This window comes from Papio anubis, chromosome 5, assembly GCF_008728515.1.
Source record: "Papio anubis isolate 15944 chromosome 5, Panubis1.0, whole genome shotgun sequence".
Lineage (NCBI taxonomy): Eukaryota > Metazoa > Chordata > Mammalia > Primates > Cercopithecidae > Papio > Papio anubis.
Genome location: NC_044980.1, coordinates 120,775,258 through 120,798,518, shown reverse-complemented (window position 1 = coordinate 120,798,518; position 23,261 = coordinate 120,775,258). Strand labels below are relative to the sequence as shown.

The window sequence follows — 23,261 nt, the reverse complement described above, 5'->3', positions numbered from 1 at the left end:
GGTGGTTCCGATGTGTCTTCAATTATTTTAGGAGAAATATCCTTTTGCAGCTATGCCTCAGGTCATGTACAAAAGAGGAAGATGGATCCCTGTGCTAAACAAGAGCCTGGGTTCTAGGATGAGACTGCCTATGTTGGTATTTCCCATCTACTACATCCTGACTATGTGACGTTGGGCACATTCTTGACCTCCTTGTGATGCAGCTACCTTATTAGTAAAATTGGGAAGAAAATGATTCCTGCCTTGTAGATTGTTGTGAGGATTTAATTAGCAAATGGATAAGGTATGTGTAACAGTGTCCATACATTAGTAAATGCTCAAAAAATGTTAGCTATTGATATTGTTATTACCATCAAAGAAAAAGTGGTGAACACTAAGTATAAAATTCAGCAGTATAGCACTTATCATTCCTCTCTATTAACCCTCATTGTCCAATGTATTTGCTAGGTGCTGGTAGAGATTCCTAGTTTGAAATTAAATTAAATTTGTCACAGGATATCCTTATTGGAAATCCCAGATACGTGTTTACCATTCTGACTATTAGTCATCTTTTTAAAACATTCCTCCAGGTTTGTGTGTGTATGCTCACAAAAGACACAAAGAGTTAAGTCAAAATGTACGAAGACCAGGAAGGCGAGTCTATCAGTAGCAGCAAAATGAAGATGTGAACCATCAGAAGTTTGGGGATCAGACAGTGAGTGACCTTCTGCTTCAGGCTACAGTAAATTGGAAAGGCACAGAATTTTGAAGGAAGAAAAAAGATTCATCTTTATGTACTTTTTCCCTAACTGCTACACAAAGCCCCAAAGCCTAGACATGTTAATAATTATATGACCAATAGTCCTAGCCAAAAAGAAAAAGAAAAACATTTAAATATTGAAGATAATTTAAGTCACATGACATATAATGCAAATAGAAGCTTAGCGACCACCAAATCAAGAACTTACTTTAGCAAAAATAAGAACTGTCTGTTTAAATTTTAAAAAATTTATTATGTAATTATTTTGAAGATCGGATTGTATCAGATGAACCCAGTCTAAAGCTACACGCAAAATATTATGAAAATGTATTAAAATAGCTTCTTCTGTTTTATTTACCACACCTACATTCTTTGTGCATATTCACATAGGAAGCAGCTAGAACTCAAGCAGGCAATTCCTTTATCTTATCAAAAATAGAAGCCAATAGTTGTAATGACTCACTTGTTTCCTTCTGCTTTCAATCCTTATCTTGGGACCACAGATTGCATTAGTTTGTAAGTAATTGTACATCTTTTGTGAAGCACTTTGAAATGGTCTGACCATGTTTAGAATTCCCAAGCAAAGCTAAGTTTGTGACTGAGCCCTATCTCTTTAATGCCACACTTCATATGATTTTGAGATCCTGCACAAGTCACTGACAAAAAATCAGAGCCAAGCACTTATCTAAATTGAGATTTTCCTATAGTTCAGTCGATTTGTCATGCTTTTCTTCACTTCTAAAATATACTATGAGCATGTCTTATTATAAATTCTCGGTAACCTGAGTTTCATGTGAGTCTGTAAACAGAGTGACAGTCCTGAGCCTTTACCTACATTCTCAATTTCAATAGAAGCAGATCCATCCTTGAAAATACAAAACATTTGTAAACTGATGGTTGCTTTTCAATTGAAGGTTATCACATATCATAGACACTACCCACTGATTTACCTCTGTTAAAGGTGAAAAATGGGAATTGGATCCAAATCATGGCAAGAGAGATTTGTGCTATAAAGATAAATTTAAGGAAGAATTAAAAATACTAAAGATGATTAAAATCTACTAAAAGATCTCAATTTTGATTATATTTGAAAATAGGATAAGCAGATGCATTTTGTATTCCAGTTTCTTCAGTCTCCTTTCTGATACAGAGTTGGATGAGTCCCCTACATATTGCATCTATTTAAAATTATAGAAGCTCTTTTCTGTGAAAATAAAATACAGTATCTTTTCTTATTTTTATGTTTCTAACGAGCATTACTTTAAAAATTGTATTCACATTCAGACATAAGTAGTTCTTAGGGAAGATAAAAAAAAAAAAAAAAAAAAAAAAACCACAGGCTTACTTTTTCATTTTTGTCATGCAAGTTCTTAGGTAGTCAACTAAATATATATTTAATCATATCAAGGTACCCAGTTGAGCTATCATTTCTAAGCCATTTTGCAGGTCATATAAAGGACAAAGATATCTTCATTGCACACTGTAAATATTTTGTTTAAAACATCAGGTAAGATTGGATATAATTATAGTTTTCTTTATCAAATTTAGAAGGCTATGAACCACAACACACATTCATTCCACTAGTCATTTTAATCAAGTCTGAAAAGCATAGGGCAAACATCACTCCAATCAGTTGTCATCTAGACCCTGGGGACAAATATGCTTAAGCAATGCTGAATTCTCTTGGACGTGAGAAAAGAAACAATTGTGAGAAGAATCTGCACTTCCTTGTAGTAGCCCCTGCAAATTCTTGACTGTTGGCCATCTCCTTTCACTAGAAAAAAAAAAAAAAATGAGGCAATTGATGAATTTCTGTTAATTCTACTACTCCTACAACAATAGCAAAACTGATGCTATTTTTTTGTATTATTACTTGAAAAAAATCCTCTAGAACAACCATATTTCTTTAAATATATCTGGGCAACTGAATCCCAGGTTTTTCTTCTAAGTTTTACAAACACACACTATCAAGATATGATAACCATACCAGCACGTTTCCTGACTCTTTTCTATCTTCTCTCTAATTTTGATTATATTCTACTCATACTGAACATTGACTCAGATAAAACATAACATCATTACTGAAGCATACTTCTAATATCTTACCATGATAGTCTTTATACATTAAAATTTTTTTTTTCTGGTGAAGAGAGGAAGATGGACCAGGAAATAGGAGACCTAGATTCAATTTTCTGCCTGTGACCTTAATTTGTAGTGTGACTTTGGGGACCCAGGGTTGCAATGTGCATGACTGTCTTATCAGTACTATGAGGAGAATTAGGCTAAAAGATCTCTGGGATATTTTCCTCTAAATTACAATATGCTAAAGTTACAATTTAAACAAATGTTTAAAAATATTTGTTTATTTGACATACTCAGGTAAATATTCCTTTTTTTTTTTTTTTTGCTTTAAAAACTATAAACCCTAGAAATGGTAGCACTTATGGTATAATTTTAGTGGAACTTCGAAGAGGATCTTTACTGATGTTAAAAATAATTATGACCGTACATCTCTTCTGAAATGAGTTTTTGGATTCAGCATGATTATTTTATACTTGATGAGAATTCAAATATAGAACCAGCAATTACAACTCAGAGTTATACATGGCATAAGTTAAATAATGAACAAGTCTGCAAATGTATTACTAAAATAATATTTTTGTGGGTTTTCTTTGTTTGTTTTACAAACCCTACTAGTATGCCCTCTGAATTTACCAATGCTTAAACTTTTGGAGAATAAATTTGGCATTTTAAGAAACTTCATTCAGTTTATTAGAAACTGTAGAAGTAAAAACACTCTAAAGTTGAGTTAGATCTCATTGTAATGCAAAGTTTTTATGTTAGCCATTTCTGTAACCTGCAGTGTTAGTTTTCTGGTTCAGTAACCATTAACTTGCCATCTTAAAACTTATTGCTCTTTTTATTCCTATTAAGTCCCCCGCTCCCCCACCTCTACCCAACCACTCACCCTGCCTCTCTGTACCATTGATTTATGGTGCTGCTCACTCTGACCTTTCTCCACCAGCTGCTGACCAGGCACTGAGACATCTCAAGGGAATACAAAATACTGGGGGCCCGTGGAATCAGTGCAGTCTGTCTATCTATCGTCTACCAAATTTCTCTCATCATTGGCTTTAGCTACAGAGCATTCTTCCATTGTCGGGTACATGTTGATGTTGATGTTGTATAATAAATACAGTTAACATCATTTTATATCGATACCAAGTTTCTATTTCTTACAGATTTTACCCAAATCATCATCAGTTTATGTATTCTTTCTTGACCCTGAAACAGTTACTTGGAAACTAATCTGAATCAGAATCATGCATCAGAAACCTTATAATTTATTAACTTTGCCTCAGTGTTTTTATTACCACTTTCCTTAATTCTCAGCTGATTTATATTGGTTTTACAATTCTACAGAAAAAATGCCAGATCATTTGGAAGATAATAGCACAGTTTCCTCAGCTGCGGCATGAATACAGATAAGGAAAGAAAGAACTGTAACTTATGGAGCACCTGATTTATAAGCAAAAGACAAGCACTTCAGACTGATTAGACAACTGTCTTCACTTCTCTGAGGAAAATCTTTGGAATATAGTATCATAGTCTCCTAACTTTAGCATACTGATATGGACATTAGAACAGGTAACTTTTAGATAACGAAAGGGTATGAAGGGCTAAAAATCAAGGGCATTCTGAATCATACTTCACTTGAAATTATAAGTTGAGCCATGATGAATACTCTAAGATAAACTAAAAATGTTTGTTGAGAAATGTAGACAAGAAAGGAAAGTTAGGTAATCAGAAAACCCAAATACGTAGACAGAACATTGTTCAAAAGCGTACCTGAACTAACACTGATGGAGCTGTCTTTGTTTCTTTAATTCCCAGATGTACTTGCAAGCTATATACTTTCAATTGGTATCATATTTTATGTGTGACATTCATAGTTAGAAACATTGTCATGATTTAATCACTTGCTCTTGGAAAAGAAGCTAGAGAGAAATAAAGTTTTGGGAACTTTATTTCCTTTTTAACTTTTATTTTAGGTTCGGGAGTACATGTAAAGGTTTGTTGCATAGGTAAACGCGTGTCACGGGGGTTTGTTGTACGTATTATTTCATCACCCAGGTATTAAGCTCAGTACCTAATACTTATCTTTTCTGTTTCTTTCTCTCCTTCCATCTTCCCCGCTCAAGTAGACCCCAGTGTCTGTTGTTTCCTTCATTGTGTTCATAAGTTCTTATCATTTCTATTCCACTTATACATGAGAACATGTGGTATTTGGTTTTCTGTTCCTGCATTAGTTTGCTAAGGATGATAGCCTCCAGCTCTATCCATGATCCCACAAAAGACATGATCTGGTTCTTTTTTATGGCTGCATAGTATTCCATGGTGTATATATACCACATTTTCTTTATCCAGTCTGTCACTTATGGGCATTTAGGTTGATTCCATATCTTTGCTATTGTGAAATAGTGCTGCAACAAACATTTGTGTACATGTGTATTTGTGGTAGAATGATTTATATTCCTCTGGGTATATACCCAGTGATGAGATTGCTGGGCCAAATGGTAGTTCTGCTTTTAGCTCTTTGAGGAATCACCATACTGCTTTCCACAATGGTTGAACTAATGTACATTGCAACCAACAGTGTATAAGTGTTCCGTTTTCTCCATAATCTTGCCAGTGTCTGTTTTTTTGACATTTTAGTAATGGCCATTTTGACTAGTGTGAGATGGTATCTCATTGTGGTTTTGATTTGCATTTCTCTAATGATCAGTGATGTTGAGATGTTGAGCTTTTTTTTATATGCTTGGTGGCCACATGTATGTCTTCTTTTGAGAAGTGTCTCTTTATGTCCTTTGCCCACTTTTTAATGTGGTTGTTTGTTTTCCTCTTATAAATTTGTTTAAGTTCCTTACAGATGCTGGATATTAGACCTTTGTCAGGTGCATAGTTTGCAAATGTTTTCTCCCATTCTGTAGGTTATCTGTTTACTCTGTTGATAGCTTCTTTTGCTGTGTGGAAGCTTTTAAGTTTAATTAGATCCTGCTTGTCAGTTTTTCCTTTTGTTGTGATTGCTTTTGGTATCTTTGCCATGAAATTTTTGCTCGTTCCTATGTCCAGGATGGTATTGCCTAAGTCGTCTTCCAGGGTTTTTATAGTTTGGGGTTTGACGTTTAAGTCTTTAATCCATCTTGAGTTAATTTTGTATATGGTCTAAGGAAAGGGTCCAGCTCCAATCTGCTGCATATGGCTAGTCAGTTTTCCCAGAACCATTTGTTGAATAGGGCATCTTTTCCCCATTACTTATTTTTGGCAGCTTTGTGAAGATCAGATGGTCATAGACGTGCTACCTTAGTTCTGGGCTCTCTATTCTGTTCCATTTGTCTGTGTGCCTGTTTTTGTACCAGTACCATGCTGTTTTGGTCACTATAGCCTTGCAGTATTGTTTGAAGTTGGGTAACATGATAACTCCAGCTTTGTTCTTTTTGCTTAGTATTACTTTGGTTATTCAGGCTATTCTTTGGTTCCATATGAATTTTAAAATAGTTTCTTCTAGTTCTGTGAAGAATGTCATTGGTAGTTTAATAGGAATAGCATTGAGTCTGTAAATGCTTTGGGCAGTATAGCCATTATGATTATATTGATTCTTCCTATCCATGAGCATGGGATGTTTTTCCATTTGTTTGTGTCTTCTGTGATTTATTTGAGTAGTATTTTGTAATTCTTATTGTACAGATCTTTCACCTCCACTGTTAGCTATATTCCTAGGTATTTTATTCTTTTTTTTTTGTGGCAACTGTGAATGGGATTGCCTTTCTGATTTGGCTCTTGGTTTGGCTGTTGTTGGTGTATAAGAACACTAGCAATTGGGACCTCTTTTTAAAAACTGTGCTGAAACCATTTATAAAGAGAAAAATTCAAAATATTGAAAAACACATAATGTTAACCAGCTAATTTCTAGACTTGCTTTTAAATTACATGATCACTCTTTTTAGCAAATGTACCACATTTAATTTTAAGTCTGATAGATTTTTGTCACCATACTGCTGTATTCTGCTAGTGAATGCAAATTATTTAATAGCCAGACATTAAATTCTTTAATGAATTCATCATCTTAGATTAAGGTGCTAAATGTTCACTCTGTTGCTTGGTGGGTTTTCTCTAATTTAAACAGAAACATTTTACAAACAACAGACAAGTTCCTTCTAGCTTTGTAAATGAGTCAATACATCAATAAAAAAATTCCTTGCTTCTGTTGAATTATTCATACTACTGTCATCAGATTAACAATTCTGCCTTAATTTGGTAGCTCAACTCATTTTTTTGTCACACGAAGAATTTGAAAAAGGCCCTTATGTAGTAAATGAGTGATGTTGAATTGGTTTATCTTTAAGGTCCTTTTAAGGTTTCTACAATAAAACACTAATATTTTCTTTTTCTTCTTCTTTTTTTTTTTTTTTTTTTTTTGAGACAGAGTCTCACTCTGTCACCCAGGCTAGAGTGATTATACGTAGCTCACTGCAGCCTCAAATCCTGGGCTCAAATGATCCTTTCACATTAGCTCCTGAGTAGTTAGGACTACAGACCCATTCAAACAACTGTGAGGTAGTATCTCCTTATGGTTTTGATTTGTATTTCCCTGATGATTAGTGATGTTGAGCACCTTTTCATACACCTGTTGGACAGTTTTAGTCTTTGGAGAAATGTTTATTCAGGTCCTTTGCCCATTTCTAAATTGGGTTATTCAGATTTTTTTGGCTATTGAGTGTGTGAATTTCATGTATATTTTGGATATTAACCACTTACCAGACATATGGTTCACAGATATTTTCTCCCACTCTCTAGGTTACCTTTTCATCTTGCTGATTGTTTAGTTTGATGTAGTTTGTCTTGTTTATTTTTGGTTTTGTAACCTGAGTTTTTCCTATCCAAAAAATCATTTCCAAGGCCACTATCAAGGAACTTTTTCCCTATTTTATTCTAGGAGTTTCATGGTTTCAGGTCTATGCTTAGGCCTTTAATCCATTTTGAGTTGATTTTTGTGTGTAAGATAAGGGTCCAGCTTCATTCTTTTGCATGTGGAGTAGCCACCATCTTGACAATCCTTAGAAACTCTCTGTAAATTTTAGGGGTGAAGATGAGGGGGTAGGATGGGAGTTAGCATGCAAATTCACAGGCAGGTATCCAGAGAAAATCCTTTTATATCCTTGTAGAGATCCCAACACTGAGACCTTTCCTGGGAAAATTCCCACTCTAAAATTGTATGTGTTTTAATTAAAAACAGTCAAATCTTATGTATTGGTTTTTATTGCTGCTTTAACAAATTACCACAAACAGTGGCTTAAAACAGCACAAATTTATTATAATTGGTTCTACAGGCCAGAAGCCAGAACATAGGTCTCACTGAGCTAAAAATCAAGGTGTTGGCAGCACTGAGTTCCTTTCTAGGGGAGAATCCATTTTTTTCCCCCAGTTTCTAGAAGTTTATATTGCTTGGTTCATTTATCAATCCATTTTCATACTGCTATGAAGTACTGCCTGAGACTGGGTAACTTATAAAGGAAAGAGGTTTAATTGACTCACAGTTCAGCATGACTGGGGAAGCCTCAGGAATCTTGCAATCATTGTGGAAGGCAAAGGGGAAGCAAGGTACCTTCTTCAAAAGGCAGCAGGAAGGAGAAGTGCCAGGCAAAGGAGGAAGAGCCCCTGATAAAACCATCAGATTTTGTGTGAACTCACTCACTATCATGAGAACAGCATGGGGGAAGCCACCCCCATGATTCAGTTACTGCCACCTGATCTGTCCCTTCACATGTGGGGATTATGGGGATTACAATTCAAGATGAGATGTGGGTGGAAACGCAAAGCCTAACCATATTAGTTCATGGCCCCTTCCTCCATCTTCAAGCCAGTAACAGTGGGTCTAGTCCTTCTCATGCTGCTATCGCTCTGGTTCTATACAGCCGGCAAAGACTTTTAAAGACTCAGGTGATTAGACTGAACCCACCTGGATAATCCAGGATAGTTTCCCTGTCTCAAGATTCTTAAATTTATTCACATATTTTATTTATTTATTTAAATTTTATTTATACAGAGAGACAGGGTCTTCCTTTGTTGTCCAGACAAGTCTTGAACTCCTGGGCTCATGCAATCCTCCCACTTTAGCCTCCCAAAGTTCTGGGATTACAGATGTGAGCCACTGTGCCTGGCCTTATTAACATCTTGAAAATTCCTTTTGCCATATAAGGTAACGTATTCACAGGTTCCAAGATTAGGCCATGGACAATTTTGGGGAGGTGATTATTCTACCCACTACACCTTGGGAGGCATTTATTTGCTAACCTTTTTTCTTTCTTTCCTCTCCCTGTCTGTACTGATACCACGGATATTCTATCTTCGCTTCACTTCCTTCTCCAGGAATTTCATTTATTCTCATACATTTGACATTTAAAGAGGATAACTTTTTATTACCAACATATGACAAATTGAGCACTTTTTGTTAAAATTTCAGTTAACAATGTGAAGTCAGTAATCTGTTACTTATTTTCATTTATATGACACGTATATTAGTTATTAAACAGGCAAAGGTTTAGCTAATTTAGTAGGTTGTAACAACTATGTATAAACTGTGCTTATTTCCTTATTAGCTAAAAATGTTGACATAAATAAATGAAACTTTTAAATCTAGAATGCCTTCTGACTGGGAGAAGGACTGATTTTCTGTTAGAGTCAAACTGGTTTTCAAAGTTGCTACTCACTTGACTATCCCTATGTAAAAATTGTACTAAAATTTAAAATTTAAAAATTTAAAAAATATTACAGGGATGGGAGCATGGGATAGGTAATGGAAGGAGATGAGAGTCTTGGGTAAAGTTATTACCCTTATGAGTTGTATTTGTCATACAGCCTCTGGTTCATGACTTTTTAATTTCAAGTCACTAAACTCTACTCACTTTAAAGCTAATGTTGCCAGATAAAATTCAGCACATTCAGTTAAATTTGAATTTCAAATAAATAATAAATAACTTTTTAGTATAAGGATGTCCCATGCATTATTGCAATATTTGGTTAAATACTTCTACCAAAATTGCAACTTACCTGAAATTCAAATCTATCTGAGTATTTTGAATATTTATTTGATAAATATGGCAATCCTATTTGTAACTAAAATTTTCGTATCTCTGGCAAAGATCAAGTTAAATTTGTCATCAATTGTTCTGCTAAATTTCTAGGCACTTGAATTAGGGGTGGGATGATGAAGCCATTCACCATTTAGGAAAACAAGCTGAGTGCCAACATTTCTTCCTTTTCTTTCCTTTAAGGAAATGTATGAGCAATAAGTTTTCTGGCTTCTTACATTTCACTTTTTCTATTTGAATCACAGGCTGTCCAATTCAGAAACATTTGCAAGAATATAGAAGACAATGTAGACCAACCTTGGAGTATGATTTTAAATACAGATGAGATTAGCTTAGTGTAGTACAAGAACATATTTTTATCAACTTTTCAAAACTTTATTTTCAAAACACTATTTTTAAAGTTGCCACAGATGAAATTCCATTATCACTACCAGCTCTAAAGAAACTGTATTACTTCAATTCTTGTCACCAGTTGAAATTTTTGATATATCAGATGTGGCTTAAAATGGAGAGGTGGCTGGCTTGTTGCTCACACATCCTTGGACTGTCCAAAATGTTAGTTGATTAGGGATTTTTTGGCATGGGGTTCTCTTAGTAGATAACTGGAGCTCTTGGATCAAATTTCTTTCTTCATTTTACCTTTGCCATCAACCCTAATGCCTTTTACATCTACATTAGTACATTTTAGGCTTCTCCACTTTGAGGTCCTTCACTCTCTAATTTTGCACAGGTTCACTTTCCCAACATATTTTCCATATATGGGTGTGGCATTAACCCTGGATTTTATCATCATAAATTTCCCAGAGTAAATGGAGCCATTTTTCCTTTAGGACCACATTCTTATAGCTTCTGTCTTCTCTACTTCTCTATCAGGCCACTACTATTACTTCACCCAGTGAGTCTTCCTTGACCACCTTGCATTTATTCCCTGCTTGACTTCCATTCTAACCATTCCAACACTACAGATCACCTTCCATCATGAAAGTAATGACCTGGGCATCAGTTTCATGACCTCACCAACTTCCTTCTTTGGCACCTGATCCTTGACAAAAAGAACTCTGTTAAAGGATAGAAGATGCTGTGGGCCAGATCCACTGCAAAGTCAAGTGTGTCATTAAAAGGATTATGAGTATGTCTAGAGTCAGACCAAAGTATGAGAGGCATACAAAATCCAATCAGGACTAAAAAAATGCGAAAATTTTGCAGAGTCCTATCAGACAGTAAGGAGATTAATGAAATCAAGTCACAGCATGAAGGAAGTTAATTGCAGTCATGGTAAGGATGCACAATTCTAGCTATCCCAGTTAGGTGATTAAAATTGGTTTGTGAGCTGCATAGACTTGCTGACACAGTTTGTATAAAATAGGTGCAATCTATTTTGTGATTTTGGAAAAATCATGGAAGTATAGATTTCAAGTTCCACTCTCCGGCCTTAAATTTCTGAACAATAAATAACTATCAAGATTTTAGAACTTTGATTTAACAACTTCATTATATTAATACTTGAGATGGTAAATTTCCTTCACTAAGTAAATCTCTTGAAACTCAGGAAGGTTTAGAATTAAAATGGATGCAATGAAATAAAATGAAACCCATGATACTTAGGCTTTTATATAAAAACATTTTACACAATCATTAGGGAAATATGTGTGTTATTTAATCTAAGAGATTACGCATGTCACTTTCATTTGAAATATGATTTGGTTTAGATATGTGACTTAAGTGAAAAAGTATAATAGAATTTGAATAATTTGTTAAAATCAGTTTCAGAATATGAACAATCGTGATTCATGTTTTTATAGATACAATTAATTAGCTCTATAGAAGTGATATAGGAGCTGTGGAAGGCCTTACTTTTTAGGGTATAAGTGTGCCTGTGCAGACACTTGAAATGCTTGCAAAAAGTCAAATCTATTAAACTTATAATTTAAAATGTGGCAAAGTGTAATTAAGTATTTAAACATAATTACTTACATGATTGTAATCTGTTCAACATGAATCACTTGAATTCATGTTCAGTGAAAAAGAACAATAAAAGAACATCTGAAAGTGATTATTCTTATTTTATACAAAAATATTAGATTTTTTAAGTGAAAGATTTGGATGTTGACCTCAAAGGTTTAAGAAAATCTTACCTTTAAAAGTATCTGAATATTAATTTGAAATCTAAATAACTATAAATAGCCCTTTCTGAACACAAACTGAAACACTCAACCTAACCCTTAACAATTGCACTTCCCTACTTTTTTCGACTGTCAGAATATGCTAAACACTTTTTTGTTTTACTCCAAATACTTCTTTTTTGTCCAAGCCCAGTTGAGGCTCTGCCTCAGATATTAGAATATATTTCCTAAAATGCAGCTCTCAATGATTGCTTCTTGTTTTGACGTTTTAGTACCCCTTTTCTCTTCTTTTATTCACTTTAGCCTTAATTTAATAATTTTTCAGTCAGAACAACTCATCTGTTAATCCACCTAAAGGAATATATTTGCATCCTTATATGTTGTTGTTTGGTACTGGGTAGACCAGTTGTTCACATCAAATCCTTTACTGAATGATTAAGATATTTCAACAATTCATCAAATTTTTGCTTTTTACACTTTCCTGAGGTACAATTTGCATGCCATAGTTTTTCCCGTTGAAAGTGCACAATGCAATAATTTTTAGTAAATTTAGTAACTTACTAAATTACTAGTTGGGTGCAGCAATTCAACAATACTCTCAGTGACCATTGCCCTTTGTATCTTTCCCTTCTGCCACCCTCAGTGGTTTGATTTTCTTTCTAAGGTTTGTCTAAAGCAAGTTTGCAGTATACCTATGATAGCTCCAGGAACTGCATCTTCAAAGTAATGCATTCACAGCCAGAAGATATAGCCCTTCTCACTGTTTCTCTTTTTATTAAGGATCAAAATTCCTTCCAGAAATCCCCATAGAAATTTCCCTTACATTGTTTGATTGATACTAGGTCACATGCTTATTCCTGATTTGGTAACCCAATGGGTTACCATATTCACTTAGACCAATTATACTCTATACCCAGCCTTCCTCACCTAGCACTGGGTGAGAAATAGAAGGTATATTATTTTGAATCTCACTATTATCATGATTCCTTTGACAATCTTTAGAATTCATGTTGGCACTGTCAGTTTATCTTTCTAATCCTCAGTTTCCTGCTCGGTAAAACAAAGGGACTGAATTTAGACTAGGGTCAGGAAAATCTCTGAAGATTCCTTCCAGTGCAGACGGCTTGTTGGTCCCTTAGAGTTTTTCACAGTTTCCCTTATCCATTCCAATGGGGCTTGTAGGGAGCCTAGCTCTATTCTGATTTGATTCCAGGAACTACAATCAAGGTGTAAAGGTGAGGAAGAAATTTTTCTTTTCATTTATCTTTGGCCAAATGTACTTTTTTCTCCATCTGACTTTGCTTGGGGCCATAGGCTTGTATTATCTTGTATTATAATGTACTTCTATTTAGATAGCACTGAAAAAATTGAAATCAGGGTGTTCAGTGTTAAAACCCCTGGTTTAAAGTATGTCTTTGTGGTTTGGCTTATCTGTTATTTTATTTTAATTAATTTCTTTTTCTTTTTCTTGCAGCCCTAGCAATTGTCTGCTATTTTAAAACACTATGATGCTTAAATATTCCAGCTGCCACATAGGACAGGTGTCTGACGATCCTCAGCACAGTCGTTGAAAAATAGAACTTGAGCCTGGAATACATTCTCTGGCATAGCCATAGTCAATCACCAGTATAATTAATGTAAATAGACACTGGATAGCTTTTGTTTGAATTCCAATGCAACACAAAGAGACTTTCATTGTTTCCAAAAAGAAAATGTTTGAGATTAAAATCTAGAGTTTTATGACTTAGAGGAAATTTTATATCTTACTCCAAAAAGGGTAAGGCACAAAATATTCTGTGCCAAAGGATGCATATTTGGCATTTTTCCTATGAATCCCTTAGTGTAAGTGGCATGATGAGATTTTCTTGGTTTCAACACAGATGATGTGTTGAGGTAGTGCTGAGGCTGAGAGGTGGGTGGGATGGGTCTTGGAGAAGGAAAAGATTTGTTTCGCAAGGTTTGTGGAGAGCTGATGCAGTAGTGAGGCTAAGACGAGGGGCGTTTACTTGCTACTTACATAGAGTTCACTAACATCTGCAGCACTTTACTTGCATTATCCACACCATTACCACGGGAAACCTATAAAGTAAGTATTCCTCTCCTCATTTTACAAATAGGGAAACAGAGAAGATTAAGAAAATTTCCCAAGCTCACAGAATTATTAAATGACAGAACTAGGACTCAAACCCAGGTTTGATTAATTTTAGAGACATGCTTTTAACCACTTGGACACTGACAACCATGGAATTGTTAGTATGAAAAAAACGTATTCTTGAGGTATATTATCTATGGTCTTAATATCAGAGAAGTGCAGTTGAGTTGCTATTAAAGAATGTGGTAAAATTTTAAAATGGATAACATACAAAGGTATAAAAATAATTATAAGTACTTCTGTTTGGGGTAAAAGGTATCAAAATAGCCATGCTCAGTGGAGGGGTAAGGAACTCTTAGCAGAGATTGATTAATTGGGAGATAGTTGATTAATCAGGAGTTAATTGATTAATTGGGATTGATTAATTTGGGAGTAGGTGGGAAGATAGGAAGTTATATAAAATAAGGGAGAGATAACTTAGTACCTGGAAAAAAAAAGAAATGGAAATCAGTAGAAGCTAAGAGTTCAATGGAAAAAAAAAAGGAATAAAAGAGATTGGAAAGGAACAATGAATGTAGCATGGAAGATCCAAGATGACGGGAGTTCAGGGGCTAATTACAGCAGTGGGAAAAAAGTAATGTGTAAGCTGGAAGCCAGAGATAAGAGCCAGGTAAATGAAGAAGTTGGGCCCCAACAGGAAAGGATTATGAAGACTAGAAGGAGCAGGAGCCATGTGGATAAATATCATGTAGTACTTTTAAGCTTGACCTGTCATCTATAGCAAAACCAGCAGGCTTGAGTACCAAACTGACCTGACTGAACTATGTTGAAATGTACTATGGTTTTATATCCATATGCACTTGGTCTGTGGAGTTGTGGGAAAAGCATCAGTGAGTAGGAAGCCCAAGGATATGGGTCAAGTGTTAAATATGCTATTTACTGTCTAGCTGTGTGACCTTATATAAGTCACTTGCGGTCTCTGAGCCTTCATGTATTCATCCATAAGATGCCTTGTTTATATTAAATGGGATGTGGTATGCTAAAGAGCTGAATGCATAGTGATACAGAATTACTTTCTGTAATACCCTTTTTTAAATATTTTAAATGAAAAATTAATGAACTTATAAATTAAAAGATTCAAAAGGGACAAAAAGGTATACAATGAAAAGCAATTCTCCTTCCCACCAGTAACTCTGTCCTACTCCTTAGGACATTCACCATAAACAGATATCCTGAATTCTTCTAGAATTATTATATATAAAATCTCCTTATTTTTCTTTTTTACTATTTTAAAGGGGATAAACTAAACTTTGCTTTTTTTCATATAATAATATATTCTGGAGATCATTTTCTAAAAGCACATGTAAATATACCTTATTATTATAAAGGTTTGAAAATATCAATTTATTTGACCTGTCCCCTCTCGATAGATAATTAGATTGTATTCATCTCTTTGGTTATTACTAACAGATATTAAGAACTTACCATGTACATATAGCCTATTTTTTAGGATTGTTAGACAAAGTAGGCATATTCCTTCCCATCCAGGAACTCATAACCTAGTAATTGTAGTTGGCTGATAGCTCTTTACCTATACACAGGACCTAACACAACCTCTTGAATAAACATTCCCCTTACTCAGAAATGCCTTTTCCTATTTCCATATTGCAACTTTGCTCACAAATTTCCAATCTGTCTTTCTGTTTACAGAAGATATGCAAAATTCCTTTTGTGTGATCTCTTTATCTTTTGATTTTCTTTTGTGTTTGCTACCAAAGGGTCTATACATAGTGAGAAGATTGTGCATGATCTGTGAGCTCTACCACACCTAGAATTAGGGATCACCAATATGAGAAAAAAAATTGGAGGTACAAATAATATTATCATATATAACTGGCATATAAATTACAGATGTATCTATGACTAAAAACCTTGTGGATATAAACCAAATGCAGGTAAATATAATAAAATATATAAAATATAATCAAATAATGATAATGCTATTCAAATGCTTCAAATTTGCACAGTGCTTTATTTCTTAAAATATGTTAACACATGTAAGCCCATACACTCCGATCACTGGATAAATAAACAGATTCTTGCAAGTGCTTTGGAAATGAAACTTTTTTTATCATTTTAATTTTGAAGAAATAAAGTTAAAATAAACTTTAGAATTTTAGAGTCATAGAAATTTAGTGGTAGGAGGAAACTGACAGTTTAATCTAGTGGTTCTTAAAAAGTTTTATGGGTCTTAGATCCCTTTGAGAATCTAATAAAAGCTATGTTCTCTTTCCCAGAAAAATAAAATTTATGATATACCTTTGAAGAGTCCATACATGCCCTGAAGCAAAAATAGAGCAGTATTTTGTTTTGTTTTCAAATAGCTTTATTAGGATGTAATTTACATCCCATAAAATTCATTCATTTTAAGTGCACAATTTAATGAATTTTAGTATATTTACAGAGGTGTCCAACCACCACCACAATCTAATTTTATAACATTTACATCACCCAAAAAAAAATTTAAGTCCATTTACAGTCACTCCCCATTCCTACTTCTAGGCTTACACAACCACTAATCTATTTTCTGTCTCTCTATATTTGTAGCTCAGAGTTTTAAAAACATGTTACTTCTATTAACAATAAGAAATATGTTTAACACCCAACTCACAGATAGAACAAGTTTATAGACAAATATTCTTGTTCTGTGCAATGTATTCTCACGTATTCCAGTCCATTACAAAAACTGATTTTATGACCAACCAAATGGTTACAAACCCAGTTTGACCAACCCTGTCCTAGAGAGTCTACCCTAACTGAAAACCCAGCCCAATCTAACCCTGAAGCAGATGGCTCCTTTGTTTAACAGCTGAAGAAACAGGTCCAGCAATGTGACTTGCTCAAGACAAAAGCCAGGTCATAGCAGAGCGATTAATGCTATTCAAATTCTTCAAATTTGCACAGTGGATTAGAATTCAGTTCTCTTTTGTCCTAGAGCACTTCATTATTTGTTCTACTCTTGATTTCCATGACCTAAGAACAAGCACAAAAGGGGTTTATAAGAAGCCACAAAAAATTGATATGTGATCAGGAGAAAAAGTATTTAGTGTGTTATGGTTTGAGGCAGGAGAGGAGAAACTTGATTCTTCCTGGGGAAGTGGGGTGCATGGATGGTGAAGCAGTATGGGGCTGCTCTGGACCACAGGAGGAAGGCACACCTGCTGCAAGGTGACCAAAAAGCACGCCCTGGAGGCCACAGCTTGAGGCTAATTGCCCTCCATCGTGTTCAGGTTATTAGAGTTGAAGCCAAACATCCTTTTCCACTGAGATCTCTTTTGTGGCTCTGTTGCTCAGGAGGTTCTGGAATGTGTATAATCTTCTGCAGTGACTCTGCAGTCCCAAAAGAAGTTCTTTCGTTTGCTTTCTGTGGTGCCTGCAGGCTGTTAGCCCATCTGCATTTGGAGCATATGCCTACAGTGCATCTTCATTCATGTCTGCCTTTGCTGTGGGTTGAAATGTTCTCTCTCCATATACTGCTGAATATTCACTGTGATGCTTGTGAAACCTACTGCCTTCCATTCATATTTTGGATAGCAAGTAGCAAATTGGTGGGTAATGGTAGGTGAGGGGTTAAGAATTCAGTTGTTTAGCAGATAATCACACAAATGATTGAGAATAACAGTGAAGACGGCAATAAAGGAAAGGTATAGGGCCCCCTGAGAACATATAATGGGTACCTGGCCAGGCCCGAAGAGTGATGAAATCTAAGCTTTTGATCATTATAGTTTATAGGATGGAAGACAGGCATGCTTTAAATTTATGAAGGACCCCAAGACCCTCATTTTTTAGTTTTAAAAGTGTCTACATTTTCTAAAAGATAGGTGAAGTACAATGAGAGCAGCTGTCAGCTTCTTTGGGCAGAGAAATGTATGATTAACCTTTTTTTTTTTTTTTTTTTTTTTTTGTTTTGAGCAAGGCACTTGTGGAGAGAAGTCACAAAGGGTGAGGATTCCATTTCAGATTTCAATCCTAGATTGAAGAGGAATGGGGCTAAGGGGGAGACAGAGAAAGTACTGTTTATCTTCTTGCCAGAGGGAAGAACCAGACACGTGGGAACTAAACGCAATCTAGCTTGAGCACAGTGTGAAGAGACTTGGGGAATGAAAAAAAGAAAAAAAAAAAAAGAAAGAGCATGCAAAGTTCTTGTAGAAAATTAAGAAAACAAGAAAACCAGGAAATACAGGATTCCAGCATGGTGAAAGAGAACTGACAGTTGAGTTAGGAGAATAGAAAGTGAATCCCTGTATGTGTCTATACGCAGATTTGGTGTGACCTATTTCTTGTCCTTCCCCAGTACAAAAGTTGGCTTGGAATGCCTAAAAAGACTTGTTGAGCTCATTTGTTGGGAAGGGAAGGAATTCTGGAGGATATTTGGGCAATAAGGTCCTAGGGGGGAAAAATCCCAGACTTGAGTCGTCATTCTCCTTTTCCAATTAACTTCTGTGACTTTAGATGAGCAATAAGTATTTAAAAGTATTTAAAAGGTTACCAAGATGGGATCCAACAATGGGAAGTCTCTGAATCATGGTTGTCTTAATAGGAAGATGAATTTTAGGCTACCAGTGGCACACGTCTTATTAGAATGGAGAATATATTTGCCTGGTCTATAGTTCTATGAACTGGACATGAGAGGTATGAAGAGAAGATGAAGAGAAACACCCAGACTAACTGTCTATGGAAGAGCTGGTTGACAGGAAAACATTATGGGAGCTTCTCAGGTTTTGACAAGTGAAAATAGGCAGGGAAGCGAAAAATAACACTGAAGCCTTAAACATCCATCCCTTATGTGATATGGACCTAGCAAACAAGATGAACAAAATAAGCCTAAGACCATAATCAGCAAGCGTGAATTCAGATGCATCACTTGGTCTACTGTGCCAGAGCCCTCAAGTGGAAAAGTACAGTGGCAGAGCCGGGAGAGGGGAGAGGTGACGTGTGTCAGGATGCTGCATACCTGGAAGAGAATCCTTCTACCTGCTGGTGCAAGCACACTGCAGAACAGGAGAAAGGATGGAAAAAAAAAAAAAAACAGAAAAACAGGCCATTGTTTTTCAAGTAGAGTTGAGGCTCTCTGATGAGATAGATAAAATGAGCCATGCATTCCTGAAGCAGATTCTAAAATTGTCACAGAAAAAATATATATACAGTGGTGATAGAGAGTTTCAGCCAGCTGATCATCTGCGTGGATGTCTCAATAGGCTGAAGTTAACCAAGTTCTTATCTGGCTTTATTCACAACTATATTCACCAAAAAAGTCAGTTATGTAAGCAAGTGGTATTATCTGTCATCCAATGTAAATAATTTCATGATGTTAGTCCATTTGAACAGTATGTTGGTCTCCTTTCCACCTGGAGAACCATAAGACTAACAAAAAGTTGCAACCCTCCCAGAATCCAAACAAAACATATGTCTGATGGTTGACTAAAACAATAAAATAATCTAAAATGTTATTTTCCTAATTTAGTAAATTCTTTTCTAATTGTCATTCAGATAGCTCTGGAGTCTTCACTCCCCTTTTTGCCTTGTAATGGAGGAGGTTTATGATTTTCCATTCGTATTACACGAAATGCAGAGAAGAGAGTAAGGGGCACTGAAGGAAGGAAAAATGGTGTACAAGACATGATTCTTCGAAATAGTATTTCAGTAAGATGAGAACGTGAAGAAGCCAGTTTGGCTGTAGTTGGCTATAGTGCTTAAGAAGGGAAGTAGTGGGAAGTAATTTTGGTTAGATAGTTGGCAGTCAGATTATGGAAGCCTTGAGCGCCAAGCTAAATTGTTTGAATTTTATATTTGGGGTATAGGAAGTCTTAAAATATTTGAGCAGAAAGTGTCAAAATGAGAATGATTTTTAGGAGTGCTAATTTGGGTGCGATAGCTAGGAAAAATTTGTGGGCCAAAGTGATTAGGAGATACTAAAAACAGAAGAAACCAGATAGGAGAATATTACAGTAGAGCAAGCACAAGTTGAGGAAAGGCTGAACTAGATTGATGATAGTGCCAATGGGAAAGAGAGATTATGCAAAAAAAGAATTGTTAGGGCTTGGTAAAGGACAAAGAGAGAGGTGAGATTATGCTGAAATTTTGGGCCCAGGTGCCCAGGATAATGAAAGGGAAGACTGAAAAAATTATTGATATATGACTTCTTGGTGATGTCAGAAAACCCAAGTGTAAAAGTTTAAGAAGCAATTTAAGATATGGGAGGGCAGGTAAGGTCAGAATTTGGAGATATAAATATGGATTTTGAATTTATTTTCATAGGGAGTTAACAGCTGAAGCTACAATAATACGAGCTTCACCTAAAATATCCATGCCATTAGAACTATTTTTACCAAATTATGTTTTCCAGTGAATATGGTCTAAGGTAAGTTTTCATGTTTGTTATAGCCAGAGTTCAGTTTTAGACAAGAGTCTGGCTTGTTTAAGCTGAAAGATATTTGGCTCTTAAGAGGTTTGTGAAATCATTGTGACAAAGGGAGCTGAAGAAACAGGGTCTAGGATGAGCTTCCAGGAATGGCTCTCAAACCTTATTAGAGAACTGGGCATCTGGGTGAGCTGCTGCCACCTCCTCCATCAGGGCCAGGCAGTCCCTGGATCAGGAAGCCTGGGTTACTGCGGCTGACCATGAGACAGTGCTGCCTCCAGCACAGACCTTTCTAGGAATATGTATGTTGAACTCTACCTTTCTCTTCATGCAAGTCCTTCTGAATTTAAACCTAAAACCTGAATGTAAAAGGACCAAGAGATGTGGTTTTTTAGCTTTCCAGCTTCTGCATGCTAGAAGAGCTGGCCTAAATGTTGAGTAAACCAATCCATAATATTCAACACTGTGTCTCAGCCTCATTTCACAGTAAATATCTAGAGTCAAGTTGAACTTCGAGAGTTTATATGATCCTCTTAATCAGACCAATGAGACTGCAATGCTGATCTTTCTGTGGGCACAATATCATGTTGTTCACTGTGTTTTCAGCATATTCTTTATAGGGCTAGTAGTTCAGGGATGACAGTAAAGACCAAGAATCAGAGGTTGCGTCCAGTCTCAAAAGGAAAGCGTGCCATCATTGATTTATAATACCTGCCTAGGGTGAGGAAAGGGAGGGGAGGGGGCAGTGGCTTCTTCTATTTGCCACCGCCATACTAGATCACTGCTTCATTAGTGATATACTTATTGCTTTGTCTGTCACTGTACAATACTTTCCTTACATGTTAGAAGAAACAGACGCTGTAACATTTTGGCGAATAGTTTTTTTGTTATTTGGGTTTTTTTTTTTTTTTTTTTTTTTTTACCAGTAGTTTTTTTTTCTAGTAGAAAACTAGTAGAACGCATACTAAGTCCTGAGTACCCTGAGTGTACTATGTGATCTTAACTATTTTATTTTTTAACTCCAGATTTATCCAATGTTGTCATCCCCACCCTCTCCCTCAGTTCCTCTATGACTCATCTGCTGATTTTATCTTATCTTTTTCCTAAGCTGCTTCCTTGGAAGGATCAGTCCCCTCAGTAGAATGCTTTTTGGAAATGCCATCAGTGCCAGGCAGTGTGGGGCAAAGCCAGAAATGTGTGCAACTTTCAACTTCCAAGAAAGGGAGCATCAGTGCTTGAGGGGGTGAACTTTTCTGCTGCTACCAGGAGACCTGGGAGATTTAATCTTAACTTTTCTAAATGTCTCTCTCTTCCCCTCTTTACTCATCTGTCAAGGTTACCTTCTTTCTGACACTTCATTGATGACCTTCTCCCAGCCCCACTCTAGACAAAATTAGCCACTCCTTTCTCTGAACTGTCTTATAGAGTACACCTTCTGCTGTAGCAAGTAGCATATTACATTTTGGTTATTCATGTACATGTCATTTTCAAATCGAGCTATTCAAAGGCAGAAACTGTCGTCTTAAAACCATGATGTATTGAGTATTTTACATATAATATCTCATTCAGTTTTTACAGTAAACCTAAGAGGAAACAAGCTCGTAGGGGTTAAATATTATGCTCCACTGAAATGTAATTACTCAGCAGAAGTAGGGCTTGAAACTAAGTCAGGATTTATATCTATACCTAGCACAGTGCTTGGCATCAGGTGTGTAGAGGGTCAATAAATGCCCAAGTAAGTAATTAAATGTACAAACTGTATGTTACAAGAAAGTCTTTTGGCCATGGGATGAAAACAAGTCCTTTCAGTTACTCCCACAGCTGTGAGTATGCTGCAGACTTTAATTCAAACCAGACCTTAATACCTAGAAGAAGGATATATCACAAAGCCAAATTACCGGGAACAATGCTGTAACCACCTCAGTTAAGGTCATCTGCCGAGTTTGGCCTTCCCAATAATGTTGTTGACATCAGAAAAATCGTTTAAAGATTCAATTTAAATGTTAATACTGCAGTGTCAGAAACATACAACCATGAAACAAGAAAAAAAGCCTTCCTTCCGTTGTATGAAATGAGCTTTGTCATGCCTTGTGTTCGAATGGAAGATTTTCTTTTGCTAAATATTAAGACCTACTTCATGAACTTTGACAGAGCAATGCACTTTTCCAAGTTTGCATAGTTTGCATGGTTATCTGTTTTTGGTACCACTATCTCCAGTGTTCCTGAAGGAGTTTCTTGCCATAATTTGAATGAATAAAGATCTTTTCCAACTAAGATGGTTTTAGATCTAATGCTTTTTGTCTGCTGGCATTATTCATGAATGGCATCCAGGTGCCTGAGCTATTTTTTGGCTTTCCTTTTCTGCTCCAAAGTGGGTTTTTCCATCAATAGGTCTTCTTCCACATTTACCATCCATTGGGGTGGAGGTTGGGAGTGGCCGTGTGCTTCCAGGGTGCTGTGCTGGGATTGCTGGATACTATTCCCCTGTGTTCATGAGCTCACCCTGTTTCCATGTGTCACTGCACACATGTTGGATCCTGGTGGAAAAATAGTTTGGTTCAAATGGAAATAGCAGGAAGTAGGACAGCTGCATTTCAAAGCTTTTCATTTCCTTTTCCTCAGCATCCAGCATATGGCTCACAATAGGGTTACTGAGTGTATAGTTCTGCAGTTTCTCCCTGCCTTTACTTTTCTGTTTTGCTCCTTTGCTATCACCACTCCTAACCTTAAAGCC

At 35.9% G+C, this 23,261-nt stretch overlaps 1 long non-coding RNA gene across 1 annotated transcript; it reads left to right on the top strand.

The window, feature by feature from the left end:
- Window positions 1-8,905: 8,905 nt before the first annotated feature.
- On the top strand, window positions 8,906-22,801 carry LOC103885392. The gene is made up of 3 exons (XR_648445.4): window positions 8,906-15,974; window positions 18,083-18,108; window positions 18,707-22,801. It is a non-coding gene; the product is annotated as an uncharacterized LOC103885392 (long non-coding RNA).
- Window positions 22,802-23,261: the final 460 nt, after the last annotated feature.